Genomic DNA, 21,878 nt, shown 5'->3' with positions numbered 1-21,878 from the left:
ACTTGGCTAATATCCAAAGCATAAAATGTGGTTACGTGTCGTATCTATTTTGGCTTTTCCTGGATAGAATGATCCTAAAAGTGAACTCAAGGAAGATGAAGGGTCAATTAAGCTAATATCAAAGACTCCAGATAAAAGATCTAATATTATTTTAGAAGAGTGAGGTTTATATATTGATGTATTTAAAACATACAGTTTTTCAGAATCAACTTAGACACAGAAGAAATTGTGGAACCTACTGAGAAGCCAAAACAAGCATTTCTGTTGCTTCTGAAAACAAATACATAGCCACTTTTATATACTAGTTTCAGAAAACTAATAGATAAAAAAATGAATAAAATAGCTTATTTTACCTATTTTAGCTTTGAGACATCCTTCAATCCAAAGTGTAGTTAGGACTGAATTCCTGAATATTATACTAATTCTGAAGATTACTTGGAAAATTCTGATGCCTACTAATATTTATTTAACGATAACAAAGAAACATGTAACAATATTTCTGAAGTCTTATGCCATTCAGAAGTTGCCTTCAATTTCCAGAAAGACATAATATAAATGGAGTTATTTTCATGAAACCCTTGAGTAGAGTGTTTCATTGGGACTGAATGTCAGACAGACAGTTTTATTTATCTTTTTTTTTAATTTTTAAAAGTTTATTTGAGCAAAAATTGATTCAAATCAGGGAGTACCAAACCGAAAGTGGTGAGGAGCACTCTCCAGTTTTATTTATTTTGAAAACTAATAGAAAGTATCTCTGAATTTAATGTAGGCCAAAAAGTATCCTCTATCTTCCAAAAATATTTTAAATTAATTCCATTAAAGAGGTTAGGGAAAAGTATAGGTTAGATCAAGGTAAAATTCCTCTTGTTGAAGACAGATTTCAAAATATATCTTGATACCCATAACATTAGCATTTCTATAACATAATTAAGGTCCTTAGAAATACTAAATTTTCACTAAAAATTTTCATGTTCCTTCTCAAAACCAAAGAACATGTTCTAGTTAGTGAATAAAATCTGAAAATTAACCTATCAATCAATCACATTCTCTCTCCTGTGCATCATTAAGAGCACTAGAATCTCACCAAACATTGGACTCTGTTACTGACACATATGTGGAAACACAAAATAAGTTTTGGAGGTGTAGAGACAGGTGAAGAGTTATCTCTTGGTTCCACCTTTTACAAGATGGGCAGCCACGAGTAAGCTCATAATAAATGGTAGTCAAATTTTTATTGACTCATAATATTTTATTCACTCAAAGTCAGTTTGTTGAACGCAAGGCTCTTGTTGGCTATCTAGTTGTAAACAGAACAAAATATAGTCTCTGCCTTCATGGAGCTTATAGTCTAGTGAATGTTTCTTAGAATTTTTGTTTCATCTGTTTTATTGATGTAAATCTTCTGAAATTCCCTTTGTCTCTAGGATCATACACCCTCTATTCAAATTATATTTCGTTGTCAGTTGTTAGTCTCAGCAAAAACCACCCAGATTTGGAGTAACATACTAAAAGGCAGAGACTAATTTGGCTTACAGAATTTTAGGAGATTTCTTTTTTTAATTAGTGCTTCCGGGGACACCATAGGAGTAGATGAGATACCACTTCTAGTTTGACTCAAAAAGGTTATGTAAAGGTCCCTTTTTATTCCTTGTTCCTAACTTCTGGGCCTAGTTCCCAAAAACCTCAATAATTATTTGAAAATAAAAATATTTCTAGTATTTTCTCTCCTCCAAACCAGTTTTCATTTAGATGCCCCTTTACCTCTCATTTTTTTGAGTACCTAGGCTCAAATCAGCAGAACAATATAGCAATTTTATTGTTATAAGTTATATGAAGTTATTATAATTAATGTAATCATAAGTTAATATTAAGGTATACATTAATAGTTGTTGCATTCTCCCTAACTGCCAGACATCATGTTAAGGAATTTATATGTATCTTCTTACTTAGTCTTGATAGCCACCAGAGGAAGTAAGTATCATTTTTGTTCCTATTTTACAGCTGAAGCACTGAGGCTAAGAAAAGTTAAGAAAGTTACTAAAAGTCCACCACTTGGTATAATGTTTGAGACTTGAACCCAGAGCATTTCTCCCTTTTTATTACTCTCCCTTCTTGCTTCCTGACTGGACTGTCTTTGGCTCTTGATTCTTCTTTCTCCCTTTACATCCACTCTACAAGGACAGTCAGCTTTCTAAATTTTTAGTGTTTTAAATCTGTCACTTCTTTGGTGCCATCACAGTCACCATCTTTATACAGGTTTCCATCAGCTCACCACTTAGATTTTACTTCTCTAGGTTATGAATCTCTGTCTAACTTACCCATCCTTCAAATTGCTACTAAATTAATCACCCTAAACTCCACTTTGTATAGGTCTTTCCTATCTGCTTTGACAGTCTTAACTCCATAATTGGCTTTCAATGACCCTTCTGGCTTTACTCATGCCTATACATTCTAGTTTATATCTCCATGATGGAAATTCTTTACTTTACTTAAATTGTCATGCTAATTTCACCCTGAATATGGAATTCTACTTCTGAATCTTTTCTTACACATTTCTTCCTCCTTGAAATGCCTTCTCCTATCCTATTTGTTTATTCAAATCAAAAAATTCTCCAATGTTCAGTTCAAGTATGACTTCTAAACATTTTCTCTTAAAAAAAGTCAGCCTTAATTCATCATCACTTTCTTCTCTAAATTTATGTATTATTAAATTTCCCTTTTGGCACTTTATATACATGCTATTATATAATTAGCATAATTGTTTCTTATTCACTTTTGTAGTAAATATTTGTTAAACACTAACATCAGCAGACCCTGTAGTCAATTCGGTAAGATATTCTAGGATAGTTCACATAATCCTCAAATAATTTTTTGTCCAGTAAGGAAGTGTAAACTTAGTTATACTTAATTATAAAAAATATATTAGAACAAACCATATTTCCCCAGAGCTAATAAACCAACTATTGTATGATACGTCATTGACTTATGTCAGATTTGGGTTAAGCCTTGTTATTACCTCATGGTCAGAAATATCTTCATTTCAGAATAGGCAGTGAAATACAATGGCTAAGGACACAGTTTTTGGAGCCAAACTTTTTGGGTGCACCGCTGTCCAGGGACAGGATCTTGGAAAGGACATTGAACTTTTCTATACTTCACTCTACTCATCTGCAAAATGTGTTTAATAATAGAGCTTACCATATAAGGTTGCTGTGAGGATGGAATGAGTTAATATATGCAATCTCTTAGAAAATATCTGGCATATAATAAAGGCTATATACTAGTTATCATTTTTAATTATGATTGATCTCACATGATAAATATGAAAAATATACACATCTTAGAATTGATGTTATTCTGTTCAAGAATAATTCGGCGGGAGGCCTGCCTGGTGGTGCAGCATTTAAGTGCGAGCGCTCCACTGCAGCAGCCCGGGGTTCAGATCCTAAGAGTGCACCGACGCACCGCTTGTCAGGCCATGCTGTGGCGGTGTCCCATCTAAAGTAGAGGAAGATGGGCACGGATGTTAGCCCAGGGCCAATCTTCCTCAGCAAAAATAAAAGAGGATTGTCATCAGATGTTAGTTCAGGGCTGATCGTCCTCACACACACACACACAAAAAGGATAATTCTATGGGGTAAAAAACATGGTGCAATAGTCTATATCCAGTTGGGTGAATCAGTGCAGGTATAGAGTTAGTGGCATTTCAAGTAGACTTGATGGATAGATAGACTGTTAACTTGTATCTAGGCCCAGACATGTAACAACAGCATAGAGTATGTAGAAGTAATTTGACATTCATTTCTTTTTCCCCTGGGGAGTGTGTAATCTGTTTAAGAGCAAAGTCCTTGCTTCAGACTTCTTTGTCAGATTCTAAGTATCATTCAAATATGAAGGCCATAGTAGGCCTTCAATAAAGTTTTAATGAAATGAATTAGACATCATGCTGAAAATTACTGAAAATGTGTACATTAGTAAGGATCTCTATAAAAATCATCAGATTTTCAACTGCAAGGCAATTAGCATTGGTAATAATGATTTGTGCACTGTACCAATTTTATAAAATGGAAAAAAATTCGCATTCTACACAAGCACAGAACTTTTCTCTCTCAAAATAGTAGTCTTTTAATGTGGGAATTTAAATAAACTAAAAAATTAACAGTGAAAGTTCAGGGCCAAGGCAAGAACATTTTATTTGCCAAAATATATTATAGAAGAGGTGGAATTAGAAATTCCATCATCCTTTCACCAGAGGTATTTTAACTACAATTTACCAGAAATAGAAGTAATGGAATCAAATGTTGATACCCATATACCGTTCTGTAGAACATTTTATTTCCTGCTTTCTACTCATTAGAAATTACCCACCATTCTTAGGGATGAATAAATCATTTAAATTAGTCAGAACTAGACTCTTTGGGAAAATTTTGACCTAGTATATTTTTTCCTAGAGAGCCAAAATTAAAAATTAAGTATAGGCATACAGTTTCTTTTATTTAAATTTCTTAATATTAGCTGTAGCTAAGGACAAAATTAATAAATAGAAATGCTTTCTGCTTTCCCACATCTTTTCAGCAAAAATCTCTAAGTGTACCTTGTTCATTAGAAAACTAAACTAGCTCCCTTACTTTCAATTTCCTTATAGAAATATCACTTTAGTTACTACCCCAGGAGTTAACATCTTAGGCATGCTGAGTTCTCAGAAAACTTGAGTGGTAATCACAGACAAAAATGAATTAAAGCTCACTCACCAGTTCCTGTGATTATCCCCAGTATGGGAGGTAAAGTAAACGAGAACTGAATGGTGTAGGTCCCTTACTCATCGGGGCCAATAAAATAAATCTTAGAACAGGAGATTATTTTTATAAAATTATGTTATGATAATAAACGTTATTTTGTGCACAAGTAGACATGTAAAACAGGGTTTTTAAAATATTGTGATGGTTCATTTTTGCCTAACACATTCGAAATTTTTCTCCCAGAATTGACAGTATTTTAGAGATCCGACAATTCTTCACTATTTCCCTATAGTATGTAATATGCAGGACGTTGCCTAAGAAGATAGAATACTAGATTGTAAGCATCATACGTAGTAGAATATGTCCATTAGAGAGGCCAGTTGACTCTGTTTATCCAAAGGTTATACAATAGATTTTCATCATGATAACCTGTAGTCCCATTTTAGCTTTGAAAACTAAATGCTTCATATGGATTATTTTTAAGTGTATAGAAAATGACCCATAATAATTCTTATTCTTGATGGTTGAAAATGAAGACTGAATATTATCCCTCTCTGAAGAAATGGAATTTAAAGGAGATATTAGGAGTCCCCCAACAGGAGTCTGAAGTTGCTCTTATAGATTTATACTTTGTTGCTTTTGTCAATGAATTTTGATTCTTAAGTCACAAATCAAGCATAAATATTCTTCCAATATTTCAAACTTTTCTTTGCTAGATTGACATGGCCTCCTAAATGCTACTTTATACCAAAACAGAGAAAATAATCTCAATTAGATAAATTCGATATGTTAATGTTCAGCAACTACATTCAGATTTACAGTGCATATTCTGGTACCTTTAAATTTGCACAATTTCCGTCTCTTGCAATAAATTCTAATCAGATCCTTTGTGTCCAGTTGTGCTCTTGTCTGAAAGCTTCCAAAGTGCTGTTGTTGCCACGGAAACCATTTCCTTGTTATCTGTGCAGTCAGCACTGTCTCGCTGTCCGGCTCATTCTCTCTCCTTCACTCTTTCCATGACTCAACCTGAAACTTTATGTCATACATTAGTTAAAAGAAAACATTGTTTTCCTCCTCAGAGTGAGTATAATGCTTATTTAAAAGATGCAGAACACAAGTTTTAACAATGGCTTCCTAGCCATACTATTATTATTTGTGTCTATGAAAAAAGAGAAACTAAAAAAGAGAAATATAACTTTTGTTTCATTCTTTAGTCTACATTTGATAAGCTGAAAAGTGTATGAAGTCTTTCTTTTGATCTCCTAATTATTTATGAGTGCTGTGAAAGTCGGAAACAAGTGCTCTTTGAATAATTTTTAGACCTGACCCTTTGCATAGAGTATAAAAAGGAGACATGAACATAAAAGAGAACTTTAAAATGATAAACTGGTTTAGGGTCAAACTTTTTCTAAATACTTCTTATCTGCTTCCCCTCTCACACCCTTTTGCACACTCCAGATTTTCCATGGACAGACTACTTCATTTGCAGCTCCTTTGCAAAGTACACTTGTGTATATTGTAATTAAGAAAAAAAACTCTTGGTATTCTTTTGATGACAGGATTGACTTTTTTCCTAGTAAGCTATATATGCTTAATGCATTGGATAGCACCACAAGCAGAATTCTGCAAACATGGATAGACCACCCAGGATGTGATTGCTGCCTGTTGAAGATAAAGGCAGAATCAGAACTTGATTGGTGATAAAAATTAAATAAGATAAAATCCAGAAAAATCTAATAGATATAGACTTTTGATACATACACTTAAGATATGGACTTTATTTATCTAATTATATTTTCCACATATTACACAAGCACCTTGCATTGCTATAAATAATAAGATCTTTTCTTATGAAAAATGTTTTGTAAATTACAAAGCACACTCAAATTGGGATTTTTTTCTTCAATGCATATACACACACAAAGAGGTAAAAATTTATCATCTGCAACACAGAGGTATGATTCATTTTGGGTAGCTAAGTTTACCAGATTGCTAATGATTGTTCTTCCTTTTAGAAAGTTTAGTTTCAATCTTACAGAATTTAATTTTTTATAAATGTAACTGTTTTAACAATGATGTGTTAACTCAATTCAGACAGACTGGACCATTGAAAACAAATGGAAATTCTGGGCAAAATATTAATTTTCTTTATTTGTTTGATTTATGATTTCAACTATTTCTTGGAACTGAAGGAAATGAAAACTGGAGTTCAAGGTCTTCCAGCAAGGAGCTGCCCCAGTAAATACCTCAGACTTACAGTGCAGACTCATGATTTTCTAGGTTCTCACATCCTAGGAGTGGGGAATCAAGATAGACCAGCTATCACAAAGATAGAAACCCAAATTTGAATCAACTCACCCCATGATCCAGAAGCAAAAATACCTCTGAGGAAAGTAACAGCATTTAGATCCTCAAATTATCTATGCATTGAAAAAAGTTACAGACAATGTCTGACATTCAGTGAGAAAATTAACTTTGTAACAAGCAAGAAGTGAATGAAAATTAAAAAGAAAAATAATAATATGAGCAGATATTTCCTTTATCAGACAGGTTTCACAATAACTGTGAGAAATTTGTTTAAAAAATTAAATTAAAGATGAAGAATTTCAGCAGAGAAACAGAAGTTTAACATAAAAATAGAACCAAAGGGAAAATTTAGAAATAAAATCTGTAATATGTAAAATTAAATACTCAAGGAAGGATGAGTTTTAAAACAGATAAAACCCAGTTGAAGAGAGAATTAGTAAACTGGAAAATAGATCATAAGAAATTGTCCAGACTGAAGCAAAGAAAGAAAAAAGAATGGAAACGTAATAAAGAATACAAGTCATATAAGACAGAAACTTCTATCATATGCATAATTGGAGACCCAAGAGGAAAATATAGAGATCATTAGACAGAAATAATATACAAAGAGATAATGGCCCAGAACTTTCCCAAAATAATGAAACTCATCAAGTCAAAGATTTAAAAATTGCTACAAACCCCAAATAAGATAAATAAAAAGAAAATCATACCTGGACACAAAATAAAACTGCTGAAAAGCAAAAAAAAAAAAAAAGAGAGAGAGGGAAAATCTTAAAAGTATCTGGAATGGAGAATAATACATGTATACAAATGCACAGTATCTGCTATCGTCGAAGCTAATAAAACTGACAGCTGATTTTTCAACAGAAACAAGGGAAGCTAAAGAAAACACTGAATTATATCTTTTAAGTGCTAAAAGAAAATAACTGCTAAGCTAGAATTGTAAACCCATCAAAATTCTCCCTCAAAACTTATGGCAAAACAAAGACATTTTTAAAAGTAACAATTAAAAAATGGGCAAAAGACCTCAACAGACATTTCTCCAAAGAAGATATACAGATGGCCAACAGCCGCATGAAAACATGTTCAACATCATTAACTATCAGAGAAATGTAAATCAAGACTACAATGAGATGTCACTTCACTCCAGTCAGAATGGCTATAATTAACAAGACAGGAAACAACAAATGTTGGAGAGGATGTGGAGAGAAGGGAACTCTCATACACTGCTGGTGGGAGTGCAGACTAGTGCAGCCACTGTGGAAAACAGTATGGAGATTCCTCAAAAAATTAAGAATAGAGCTACCATACAATCCAGCTATTCCACTGCTGGGTATTTATCCAAAGAACATGAAAACATGCATGCATAAAGATACATGCACCCCTGTGTTCATTGCAGCATTTATTCACAATAGCCAAGACTTGGAAGCAACCTGAGTGCCCATCAAGGGGCGAACGGATAAAGAAGATGTGGTATATATACACAATGGAATACTACTTAGCCATAAGAAATGATGAAATACAGCCATTTGAGACAACATGGACGGACATTGAGGGTATTGTGCTAAGCAAAATAAGCCAGAGGGAGAAGGTCAAATACCATATGATCTCACTCATAAGTAGAAGATAAAAGCAACAACAAATAAACACACAGAGACGGAGTTTGGATTGGTGGTTACCAGATGGGAAGGGGAGAGGGATGAGGGAGAAAGGATGATTAAGCACGTGTGTGGTGATGTAACGTAATTGGTATTTGGGTGGTGAACATGATGTAATCTATGCAGAAATTGAAGTATGATGATGTATTCCTGAAATTTATGTAATGTTACAAACCAAGTTACCACAATAAAAATATAAAATAAAATAACTATTTGTTAGCCATAGGTCTGAGCTAAAGAAATTTTTCAAAATTTTCAAAGATAATAAATCCAGAAAGAAGCAAAGATTCAGGAACAAATAATTAAAAATTATCCATTTGCATTTATTTTTAAAATATTGGCAAACAATACAATAAGAATAACAACTTTTGAAGGTTAAAATATCAAGGGAACTAAAACACATAATAACAATAGCGCTGAAGGTGGAAGGGATTTTAATGAAACTGGGATATTGCTGGAGGTAATGCAGGGTTATTGTATTATCTTAGAAACGGTAAATGTACTAATTTATATTAGACATTGATAAATCAAGAATGCATGTTTTAATCTGTAGGGTGACCACTAAAAGTAATAAGAGAATATAAAGTACCACACTACTAGAAAAGAACATAAGATAATTAAAATGTACATAATGAATCAAAAGAAAGAAAAAAATGATAAAAACATAGAAATAGCATGACAAATAGACAACATGTAGTGAGACAGCCCTAATAGTTCAAGATTGCATGAAAGGTAATGGAATAAAGATTGCAAATAAATGACAAAATCATGTAACAGATAAAATAAAAGAAAGCAAAATTTTTTACAAGAGACACATCTGAAATGAAATGTTTAAAGCAAAAAGTTAGAAAAAGATATTCATGTAACCCAAAACAAAATAAAGCTGGTATTTCTATGTAAAATTAAATAAAGGAAGACTCTACGGCAAGAAGCATTAGGAATTAAAGAAAGAAGATATACCAATTCTTAACTTGTATGCATGTAACAAAATACCTTTAATATTTAAACAGAAAAAATAATGGATAGAACTAAAAGACAAATTCACAATCACTGTGCAGAATTTTAACACAAGGCTTTCAGTACGGAGAGAAAGAGAAAAAGAAGACAAAATAATCAGTGAAGCTATGGATCTTACATGCATCAAATTTGTTTCTGTTTAACTTAAGGTTCTATTACAAGCAATTATCAAACACCTTACCTATCCCTCCTAGGTAAGCTCTAAGCTCTATATCTAGTAATATAATGACCAATCATATAGACAACTACCTTGATTACATTAGATTTATATTCTATTGGGGAAAGATGAGAGATAGATAAACAATTAATCAAATGAGATAATTTCAGATGATAAGTCCTGTGAAGAAATTAAAATCGAGTGATATCATAGTAAATGGGTATGCGGCGGTGGCCAACTTAAGAGCTTAAGGTATGAAATTGAAGAAAGAATCCCCTGAGGAGATAACATTTGAGCAGAGCCCTTGTGAATGTGGAGAAAGAGATAGACATCTTTAAACAGAACACACTAAGTATAAACGAGTAAGTATTTGAAGTCTCAGATGAACACATTTTTATGAGTATAATTGTGATACATTGAAGATGTTACTCTAACGTAGCTGTCATACCATCTTAGCTTTTCCCTGTCAATCTCCCGCAAACCTAGAATCAACAACTGTTTCACTGTTTTTATTTTGTTTACTGGGACAGAAGAGGATGCACAGATACTCTGTAACACTATTAAATTGCAGTTGTCTCTCTCATCTTCACATATGTGACTGAGATGTTTTATGTCTCCAGAGCTATAAAGACTTGTGCTTTGGAGGTACGATTGACCATTAGGTTCTGCCTCTGCTATGTGATTAGGCTGAGCACAGCTGCAGGCAACATGGAAAGTAGGATGGGTAACAATATTTCTTCTGAATCAGTAGATTTTCATTGCTTTTACTTCTCTTACTCTTCATTGCTGAATAAACTTGCAAACCTTCCTTGTCTCTAACTATAGATCCTCTTTAGTAGTTTTCTGTGTTATGTGGGGGTTGATGGAGGTTATAAAAATTCCTGTCCTGTGCATCTTCCTCCTTTTTAAAAAATTTATGTAAGAGGAAGTTTCTACCTGAGACAAATTCAACTAATACTTAACGAGCTCGGTGTTTTGGAGAAGAAATATCCAGAACATACCAAAGAGCAAGTCAAAAACATCAGTTCATATTTTTAACAGCGGCTGTCTTCAGATAGTAGCATATTGTATCTGTTTTCTTTTTTATTTTTTTTTACTTTTCCTCAATATTTTCTATATTTTTATAAGGAATGCACAGTACTTTCATGATAGAATAAAAGAAAAGTGTTAAAAATCAGAATAAAAGAAAAGTGTTAAAAATTAGAAATGACGATGTTATCTAAGGAAGAATTCTTATATTGCTAAAACAGAGAAAGCAAAAACAACAAAGTAAAAACATAAATAAGAACAAACACCAAGGGGTTGCTGTTGTTGGCGGTCATAGACAATTTCTGTCACCAGCGGTCAGTCTGACTGCTTTCCCAGGGCCCTCAAGGTGAACACACTTTCTGATGTAAAGGCAGTGAAGCCATGTTATTCCTCAGACCCTGTGGTTTTGTCCTGTGTTCTGTTTGCCCTCGACAGTCAGCTCTTGGTTGAGATGCCTGACCTTTCGTAATCTTCACCAACAAATCTACACACTTGGATTCTTTTGCACAGTGAACTGAACAACAGCTGTCCGCCAAGTCTAGTTATAGGTTCTTTAATGCTTGGCAGTATTGTGTGTTCCAGGGTGCTCAAGTGTTGTTTGTCTACCAACGAGCTTCTTTTGTTTTTTCCAGCTGATTCCGGGTTCTGACCTGATCCTGAAGCCTGAAATTCCCAAAGGCTGATGTCTGAAGAGGCATGCTTTTCAACTTTATATGTGAATCCAGAGACGTGCATCCTTAGACAAACACTGAACCCTGGAAGAAAAAAAAGAAAAGGAAGGGGAAGAGGAGGAAGGAGAAAATAAGGAGTAGGAGAAAAGTGTCAGATGGACAAAATGAAACAACGGCATATCTGAAATCAATTGTGCTTTCAAAGTAGGATTTAGATTATGATGTTTATGAATATATCAAGAAAAAGTACCTTAGGAAGAAAAGTCTAATAAAGCTTTCCGCTTCTGTTTAGCTTTCAAAGGTTTCCTCTTAGTCTCCTCTGTTAGGATAAAATATATGTAATATGCTCTCCTTGCCATTGTTAGTGTCGTTTCCAACTAATCCTAGGTAATAATGTTTTTTTCTCTAGAGAATAAACGAATCACTTTAGATTTTTATAAATGCTGACTTTTTTTTCCCCTAGGTGTTACCTTCTCCCTGTAGGGATTTTAAAATAAGAAGGTACACCTGAAGAAATAAAACAAACAAAAATATAGACCATAGAGTGACAGAAACTCTCTATTTTGACTTTGCCAAATCGGAACTTCATTGCTGTTATTACCGAGAATCCTGCTCGTTCAGTTACTCTCGTCCTATTAACTTTCTCTGGATGAATAAGTTCTTGTCAGTAGAACAACTAAAATCCACTTTACAAAAGTTTAAAAAGGCACTTTGCCCTATAAAAGCACATGATGCCTTTAGAGTCAGGCACTGAAAAGCTACGGAAAAGGCAATCTGCAGAGACAGGCATAATTATAAGTAAATAAATTGTAAGGTTTAATCGGGGAACATTCTTTTACCTGTGCTCAAGGGGATAAAGCTATTCTCACAGTAAGTGTATTTCAGATCTGGAGTGGAACTTTGAGAGTGGCCAGACAGAGCTCTGTGCACCTGGAGCCCTTTTCAACGCAAGTGGATCAGAATGGGATTTATTTCCTAGCATTTATTATTTAAATTAAAGGCACAAGCTGAGTTTTAGAAGTGTTCATTGATGTAGCTCTCCAGCAAAACAAAATGCATACTTCAGGCACGTGAATTCGCACCATCAGCCTGTTCACATTTATTGACAAAAAGGAAGAACGGAGAAGTAGAAGATGAAAGGAGAAATGGGAATACATTTATTTGTAAATTTTTCTTTTTATTCTCAGAACTTAAAATTAATTCTCGATTTTATTTGTCAATTATGCCCTAATAAATTTGGGGAAAAAGTCTCGACCGTGCTGTCTGGAGTTGAATTGACGAGTATTTCATCAGCACGCAGATTATGTGTTGTTAGGAATGAGGGGATGGAGGGACACTCAGTAACAAAGGAACAATAGCAAGAACCAGGAGAGAGGGAAGTTGAAGTAGAAAGAGCAGTAACTTTGCAGTAACTAGATTTTAGATACAGGGCTTAACATCCAAATATCACTCCCCAGCTATTCTCATTGCTGACCTAGGTCATCTCAAACACTAAACAAGATTTTGAATTTCATTTTTCACAAAGCACTTAATATGTTACCTGACATTCACCAAATGGCAGCAAATATTGTTATCCATGTGTTCTGGGCTCAATGTTCAGGTGCTGCGTTACACACACATAGCACCATTTAACCAGAATAAATGGAAACATCATTTCAGAGTCATTCATATACCAGATTTCTACTTAGTGAAACTACAAGTGATCTACTTGCTTCCTCCTCTGGAAATATGATAGTCTTTCCCCTTTGATGAATCCTTTAATCCTTTAACAGGTTATTTCTACAGACACATTTTCCTTTTACTTTTCTTTTCTTTCCTTCTTTTTTTTTTTTTTTTTTTGCTACCATCTTAGAAAGCTAACCTCTTCTTTCTTAGCTAACAGAAGAAGGACTCATATGAAAGCAGTCATTTGTTAAAGACCATTTCCAATTTATTGTTGAAAACATCACTTAGATCCTCAGATGTTCCCTTCATGATGCTTGTCTAGAGAAGCAGAGCAGAAATGATTTAATTTGAAAGCAAGGGAACTGTTCCCTGAGCTATAAGTAAACAAATTAATGGAACATTTCTCCTTCCTTTACTTTGTCACAATCTGTCTACTGCTTTGGACCCTTCTGGCACCTTGCTTTCTTCAGATACGTGGATTGTGGCCTCATTCACCCCTTAATCTCTTGACCCTTCTTCTACTATTTTAAAATTAGAACATATCTGTCAAAATTTCATAGTTGTATTCTAATGGCATCTAGGCGACAGTGGGTCTGGGCTTTAGAAATTAAATGCTAGAACTTGAATAGTGATGTTAGAGAAGGTGGCCAAGGGCCAAGCAAAAATTCATTTCAAGGGAAGGGAAAAATTCTAAAAGAGAAAATTCAGAGCATATTTGCCAATATTTATTTTGACATTGAAAGTTACTTTTTGACCTATCTCTTGACAAAGCCTTGCTCTTTAAGAGGAAAAACTGACCTAACTGGTATGAACATCATAATTACACCTATACCTAAGATCTCAAATACCATTGAGAGGTTTTGCCAAGTTTCCTGTCAGAAAGTATCATGATTCAATATAAGACTTTTCACTAGAATGCATATGTTATGAAAAGGAAGGGTAATTATGGAAACCTGGCCAAAGGAAGCAGGATTGGCTTAAGAGCCACATCTGTTAAAAATATAATTAGTAAAGATTGTTTTCCTATAAAGCTGGATGTAGCTGAGCTGGTCATCTGACAAGGTTTGTACAGAAACCTCATGAAATCTGTGCTTAGGGTATTCTCTTTTCTACAATTACTCACATTACTATGTGTCCATTTGCCCAGAGCCAAAGGGAAGCCAAGTGTTCAGACTGACAAGAATTCTTAAAGATTTCTTCTGTGTGATCTTTTCTAGCTTTTGGCTTGATATAGTTTTGTTTTCATTGGGTAAGAAAGAGGCAAGGCCCGAGCATGTGGCTGGGTGGAAACATGGCTCACTGGGTGTCTCTGTGTAGGAAGCTTAAGATGGCCCGGATAAGTAAGGGCAGGTCAAGGCAAATCTCCCCAGTGGGGTAACTTCTGGTCCATTCTGCAGCACTTCACTAGCATAATATTAAAACCATAGAAGGTTGACAAGCAATATCCTTTGTCTCTTAACAACTACCCAATTTCACCTCTGCTTCTACCGGTCCAATTCGTTCTGATTAGCTGTTTCAGTGGCAAATGAAATAAAAATCCATGGTATTAACCGGCCATATTAAGAAATCCTTTTTGCTCTGGTGCATACATTTGGCACAGCTGTGCATTTTGCATTTAAATATCCCTCCACCAGTGGGCTGCTCGAAACTATTGCTTTTCTATGGGAAATTAAACAATGAGCTGCTTAATGCTCCTTGTTAGTTTTTTAATAAAAATGAAAGTGAGAAAGCTGCAGTACCGGGAACAAATGTCTGTAGGACCCCATGGCTGTGCTGAAAGCAAAGAGGAGGAACCAAAATGCGTATTACTTTAAAGTGCCCCTGCACCGGTGGCTTTGCAATACCTGCTCCACTCTACAAAATTGCCTCTCAAATGTTGTTTGGAGGTTATGTTAAATTGGGAGAGTCTTCTCCTGGGATCATTAGGCAGCTCTCAATTTGGTTTTCTAATAAAATACTGAAAGTTACAATGTAGAGGTAGAGCTCCTGCTATGGAATTTGTGTGGCTTCTGTGGATTAGGGAATCAAGAAGAGGAAGACAAGAAATAGGGGAAGGGAGAGAAAGAGAGAGAGAGCAAAGAGATTGGGAGAAGCAGACATAAAAAGACAAAATCACAGAGAGAAGACAAGAGACTGGAACAGAGACTGAAAGGCAGAGAAAGTCCGAGAGAGTGAGAGCAAGACAGAGAGAGCAGGAGAGATGAAAGAGAGAGAAACAAGGAGACAAGAGAAAAAGGAAGAGAAAAAACAATGGCCAGCACTCTGAGCGTGGGTGTCCGGCATGGCATCAAACAGAAACAACTTGTCTAGGCTTAGCCTTCAGTCTCATCAAACTCATTTCTAGGGCCAAATACCAAACTTTCAGGGAAAGTAATTTCAATTAGATATAACTGCAGCATCCTTATTTCAAGGCAGACCATGGCTGGTGGATTGTTGCAGGGATTTGTAATTGTAAATACGAAATTAGTCATTAGCAGCAGTGTCCCAAAGCAATAAAGCTTTTATTTCTTTCCCTTCCTTACCTTGGTCATTTCTATGCTAACATGCTTACTGTTAAATTTATTGAGATGACAAAATCTAATTATCCAATTTAAAAATAGTGATATGAGCTAACTTTAAAAAATTTACTGGGGCTAGCCCGGTGCCGTAGCGGTTAAGTGAGCATGCTCTGCTTGGATGGCCCGGGTTCCCAGGTTCGGATCCCAGGTGCACACCATTGAACACCTTGTCAAGCCATGCTGTGGTGGCGTCCCATGAAAGTAGAGGAAGATGGGCATGGATGTTAGCCCAGGGCCAGTCTTCTTTGGCAAAAAGAGGAGGATTGACATCGGATGTTAGCTCAAGGCTAATCTTCCTCAAAAAAAAAAAAAAAATTACGGTATAACAGAGATTGACAAACTTTCCATAAAAGGCCAGAGAATAAATGTTTTAGGCTTTGCAGGCCATATGGTCTCTGTTGCAATGACTCAACTCTGCAACAAAGAGTGAAAGCAACCACAGACAATGGCAAAAAATGGGTGTGACTGTGTTTCAATAAAACTTTATTTACAAAAGCAGGCATCAGGATGGATTTAGCACAAGGATCAGGTCTCTGCTTTATAGCAACACTTTTTGAGTAATCCAGGAAACATGCATCCTAAGCTTCTGTGGGGAAACAAATGTCCAGCAAGGAAGCTTTTTCTTATCGTTCTAAGCCTTTTGCATCAGAGAATAAATGCCCTTAAAGTTTCTGATACTGCAAAAACCCTTACAGATTTAGCACTCTCAGACCACTTAGAGCTGCATTTGACACTATCGAAAAGCAATCTCTATCCACTCCCCCGAAAGTCAGTGTCCATGCTCTCATTCCAATTGGAAGAGTGATAATTTTGAGAGTCTATTCATCATTTTAATTTCTACCAATTTTAATACTTAACTACACTCCTTTGATAATTTTTTTGTTTTTGTTCTTTTATGTTATATTCAAGCACACATTTCAGTTTTTCAATCTGTGTTTTTAATTTATCTTTTCAGTATTGCCTTGATATATGAAGTTCAAATAAAGAGTTTTTTTAAAATTCCACAAAATATTATACATGAGATGTGCATAATTGGGGAATATATGACTATAGTACTTCATTAATTAGGGGTTATAGTTACAGACTGTTCAAATCACTGAGGTCATCTAGGTATGCAGACGTTTCTGTAATAAATATCTTGTTTTTATTTCAAATATTCAAGGAAGAAATTAAACATGCCAAGTTGTTTTAGGGGATCCTTCCTTAAGATTAAAGTTTTCTCAACTTTGTTTCTTCAAAAAACAAAATTTATAAAGAAATACTTTGGTTGATATCAAGCGTTGATATTCATTAGAGAAATTGGGGTGCTCTTATGGTGAAACATGGAAAATTGGACAAAATTTCGTGTAAATTCACTTGACGACTATACTTTGGAAGTTAGGCAGAGAAATCTAACATTATTAACCAAAACTTGAATTTTTAGACAATAAACACCATCAAAATAAGATGATGGTGGCTTCTGCAGCATTTCTTTTAAGTCAAAAGAGAAATTGGGGGTTCTGGTGCAGGATGGCGACATAGTTGACATCTGTACTCACCTCCTTCCACAGAGACACTAAAGCTATAGCTACACACAGAGAAATTTCCTCTGAAAGAAATCTAGAAACCAGCTGAGCTACTTCTACACATCAAGCAAATGTGAAAATACCCACATCTGCATTGACATGGGTAGAAAATGCTGAGACACTCTCTTACCATAAACCCCACCCTTGGCATACTGCCATGCATTAGGAGGGAACTCACAACTCCCAGCTTCACTCAGAGGAATGAAGGGTTTGGACTCCACATTTAATGCATCAACTTTTAAGACTCTCACTTGGGAATAGGCCCCCAAAACATCCAGCTCTGAAAGCCAACAAGGATTGTGTTCTCAAGACCCACAAGACTATAGCAAACAAAGAAACAGTTCTTAAGGGGCTCCCGAAAACTCACTATGGCTAACCCCACCCCCAGCCCTGACCCCCACCCCAGGGGGTCAGCACAGAGGAAGCAGGCAGAAAGCCCATTTCTTAGTCTTTCCCTGAAAGAGGTCTATTTACATACTTTAAAAGCTGCTGCCTGAGGGTAGAACTTCTAATTTAACACACATCTAGGGGCTGAGTGTGATCCTCCCTGGAGACCACAGAAGCCAGCAGACATCATTTTTGCCTTCTCCCTCAAGCCCATTCCAAATAGCCAATATCTCCCTGGAAGGGACTTACACACATATCACCCCTACTTTTATGGCTATTGTCCAAGGGACAGGCCCATAGATTGCCTGGTTCTAATAGCCAATGGAGCTTGCATTCATAAGTCTCACAGGACAGTAGCACACACAAAAAAAGTTATTAAAGGCCTCAAGAGCACTCCCCCATCCAATGACTATACACCCAAGCCCAGTGCAGATGCAAAAAAAAACCCTATCTCCCAGTTTCTCCCTAGAAGGTCCCTAACTACATGTTTTCCTAGCTGCTGCCTGAAGGTCCACCTTCTAATCAGCCTGCATCAAGGTGCTAATAGTGATCCTCCTCTAGGAGACACTGACAACTATTGGTACACCCACAACACTGGGAGTCAGTAAGACAAAAGAAGGTGGCTTGGACAATCACAAAAGTTTAAAAGACAACCAAGTGCTTGAGCTGAGCTGATCAAAAAGTTCATCTCCTACAGGAGATCACTCTGTCAAGAGCCACCAGAAGAGGTGGCTGCCTTATCTAATGTGCAGAAACCAACACAGAGCGTTCAGAAAAATGAAGAAACAAAGGAATATGTTCCAAACAAAGCAACAAGATAAATCTCCAGGAACAGAGCCTAAAGAAATGGAGATAAGTGATCTACCTGGCCAAGACTGCAAAATAATGGCCATAAAGATGCTCACCAACATCAGGAGAACATGCATAACAAAGTGAGAATTTCAACAAAGAGACAAAAAATATAAGAAAGTGTCAAACAGAAATCAGAGAGCTGAAAAATACAAAGACTGAACTGAAAAAATACGGTAGAAACTTACAAAAGCAGGTTAGATCAGACAGAAGAAAGGATCAGGGAGCTCAAAGACCGGGCAGTGGAATTCATCCAATCAAAGAAAAAAGAATGAATAAGAGTGTGGATAGCTCAAGGGACTTACACGACACCATCGGTGGACCAATGTATGCATTATAGGGGTCACAGAAAGAGAAGAGAGAGATAGGATAGAAAGTTTATTCAAAGAAATAATGGTTGAATACTTCTCTAACCTGGGGAAGGAAACAGACATCCAGATCCAAGAAGTGCAGAGAATTTCAAATAAGAGGAATCCAAAGAGATCCATGTGAAGACACATTATAATTAAAATTTTAAAGTTAAAGACAAGGAAAGAATTTTAAAAGCAACAAGAAAAAGAAAAATTTGTTTTGTACAAGGAAACCCCTATACAACTATCAGCAGAATTTTCAACAGAATCTTTGCAGGCCAGAAGGTAGTGGCATGAAATCTTCAAAGTGATAAAAGAAAAAAACTGCCAAGAATATTCTATTCAGACAAGTTGTCTTTCAGAATTGAAGGAGATATAAAAAGTTTTCCAGCAAGCAAAAGCCGAAGGAGTTCATCACCAATAGACTTGCCTTACAAGAAATGTTAAAGAGGCTTCAAGCTGCAATGGAGGGTTGCTAATTAGTAACAGGAAAATATATGAAAGTATAAACATCACTGGTAAAGGTAAATATATAGTTAAATTTAGAATATTCTATCATATTGGTGGCTGGTAAATCACTTATAAATGTAGTATGCAAGTTAAAAGACAAAAGTATTGGGTGTGGCCCAGTGACGTAATGGTTAAGTTCACGAGCTCTGCTTTGGTGGCCCGGGGTTCTCAGGTTCGGATCCCGGGCGCGGACCTACACACTGCTTATCAAGCCATGCTGTGGCAGGCATCCCACATGTAAAATAGAGGAAGATGGGCACAGAAGTTAGCTTAGGGTCAATCTTCCTCAGCAAAAAGAGGAGGATTGGTAACAGATGTTAGCTTAGGGTTAATCTTCATGACCAGAAAAAAGAAAAAAAAAAAAGAAAAAAGTATTAATGATAACTATAAATATAATAATTTGTTGTTGGCTACACAAGGTAAAAAAGATATAAATTGTAGAAACAAAAGCACAAAATGTGGAAGGGAGAGTAAAAAGACAGAGTTTAGTATCCATTCAGAGTTAAATTGTTATCAACTTAAAACAGGCTGTTATAAATATGAAATGTTTTACATAAGCCTCAGGGTAACCACAAAGCAAAAACCTATAGTAGATACACAAAAAATAAAGGAAAATGAATCTAAGTGTACCACTACAGAAAATCACCAAATCACAAAGGAAGAGAGCAAAGAAGAGAAGGAACAAAGGAATTACAAAATAGCCAGAAAAAAATCAACAAAATGACAACAGTAAGTTCATACCTATCAATAATTACTTTAAATATAAATGAATTAAATTTTCTAATCAACACATGGAAAGGCAAAATTAATAAAAAACAAGACCTAACTATATACTGCCTACAAGAGACTCACTTCAGTTTTAAGGACATACACAGAGTGAAAGTGAAGGGATGGAAAAAGGTATTCCATGCAAATGGAAACCAAAAGAAAACAGACGTAGCTAACTCAAATTAGAAAAAACAGACTTTAAGACAAAGCGTAATAAGAGACAAAGAACATCATTATATAATGATAAAGGGATCTATATAACAAGAGGATATAACATTTGTAAATACTTGTGCAGTGAACATAGGAGCACCTAAATATATAAAGCAAATATCATCAGGCCTGAAGAGAGAAATAGGCAGTAATATGACAATAATAAAGACTTTGATACCCCACTTTTAACAATGGTTAAAAGTCTTCCAGACAGAAAATCAATAAGGAAATATTTGTTTTAAACTACAGTTAGACCAGATGGATTTAACAGATATTTACAGAACCTTCCATCCAACTGTAGCAGAATACACATTATTCTCAAGTGCACATGAAACATTCTCCAGGATGGATCACATGTCAGGCCACAAAACAAGTCTTAATAAACTTTAAAAAATTGAAATCATATTAAGCATCTTTTCCAACCACAGTGGAATAAAACTAGAAATCAATTACAAAAAGAAAACTGGAAAATTCAGAAATATGTGGAGACTAAACAACATGCTACTGCACAACAAATGGGTGAAAGAGGATATCAAAAGAGGAACTAGAGGGCTGGCCCTATGGCTTAGAGGTTAAGTGCACGCGCTCTGCTACTGGTGGCCCAGGTTCAGATCCTGGACGCGCAGCAACACACCACTTGTCCAGCCATGCTGAGGCAGCGTCCCACATACAGCAACTAGAAGGATGTGCAACTATGACGTACAACTATCTACTGGGGCTTTGGGGAGAAAGGGTGGGGGGAAAAAAAGAGAAACCAGAAAATAATTTAACATAAATAAAAATGAAACTACAATATGCCAAAACTTATGGGATGAAGCAAAAGCAGTTCTAAGCGGTAAGTTTATATAATAAATCCCTATATTATGGAAAAATAAAGAGCTCAAATAAACAACCTAACTTTACTCCTCAAGGATCTAGAAAACAGAAGAACCAACTATGACCCAACTTAGTGAAAAGATGGAAATAACAATGATCAGTGAGGAAATAAATTAAATAGAGACTAAAAAGACAATAGAAAGGATCAATGAAACTAGTAGGTGGTTTTTTGAAAAAAATAAACAAAATAGACAAACCTTTAGCTAGACTTACCAAGAAAAAAAGAGAGAGGACTCAAATAAATAAAATCAGAAATGAAAGAGGAGACATTACAACTGATACCACACAAATACAGAGTATCATAAGAGACTACTATGAACAATTATATGCCAACAAATTGGACAACCTAGAAGAAATGGATAAATTCCTAGAAACATACACTTATCAAGACTGAGTCGTGAAGAAATAGAAAATCTGAACAGACCAATTACTAGTAAGGAGATTGAATCAGTAATCAAAAACCTCCCAATAAACAAAAGTCAAGATCAGATGGTTTCACTGGTGAATTCTACCAAACATTTAAAGAAGAATTAATACCAATTATTCTCACACTTTTTCAAGA

This window comes from Ceratotherium simum, chromosome 9 (genome assembly GCF_057802395.1).
Source record: "Ceratotherium simum simum isolate JZ-2026a chromosome 9, ASM5780239v1, whole genome shotgun sequence".
In the NCBI taxonomy this organism is placed as follows: Eukaryota; Metazoa; Chordata; class Mammalia; order Perissodactyla; family Rhinocerotidae; genus Ceratotherium; species Ceratotherium simum.
The sequence above is the reverse complement of the archived record's forward strand: the minus strand, read 5'-3'. Positions refer to the sequence as shown.